Source organism: Carlito syrichta, unplaced genomic scaffold (genome assembly GCF_000164805.1).
Source record: "Carlito syrichta isolate Samal-C Ts95f unplaced genomic scaffold, Tarsius_syrichta-2.0.1 Scaffold301890, whole genome shotgun sequence".
NCBI lineage: Eukaryota > Metazoa > Chordata > Mammalia > Primates > Tarsiidae > Carlito > Carlito syrichta.
The window spans coordinates 159,168-159,380 of record NW_007245986.1 but is presented as its reverse complement, the minus strand read 5'-3'; positions in this window follow the sequence as shown (position 1 = coordinate 159,380).

Here is a 213-nt window from a genome sequence, read left to right as displayed (position 1 = left end):
GGCGGGTCTCGAACCTGCGGGCTCAGGCAATCCACTCACCTCAGCCTCCCAAAGGCACGGGATTACGGGCTGAGCCACTGAACCCAGCTTGTTTTGTTTCTAACATATGGTGATAACAGCACATTATGGAAAGAGAGTAGCTTGCTTTTAAAGATATTTTCTTTAAAAAAAAAAAGGAAAGAAATTTCCAGCCTGGGCAACTTGGCGAGACCA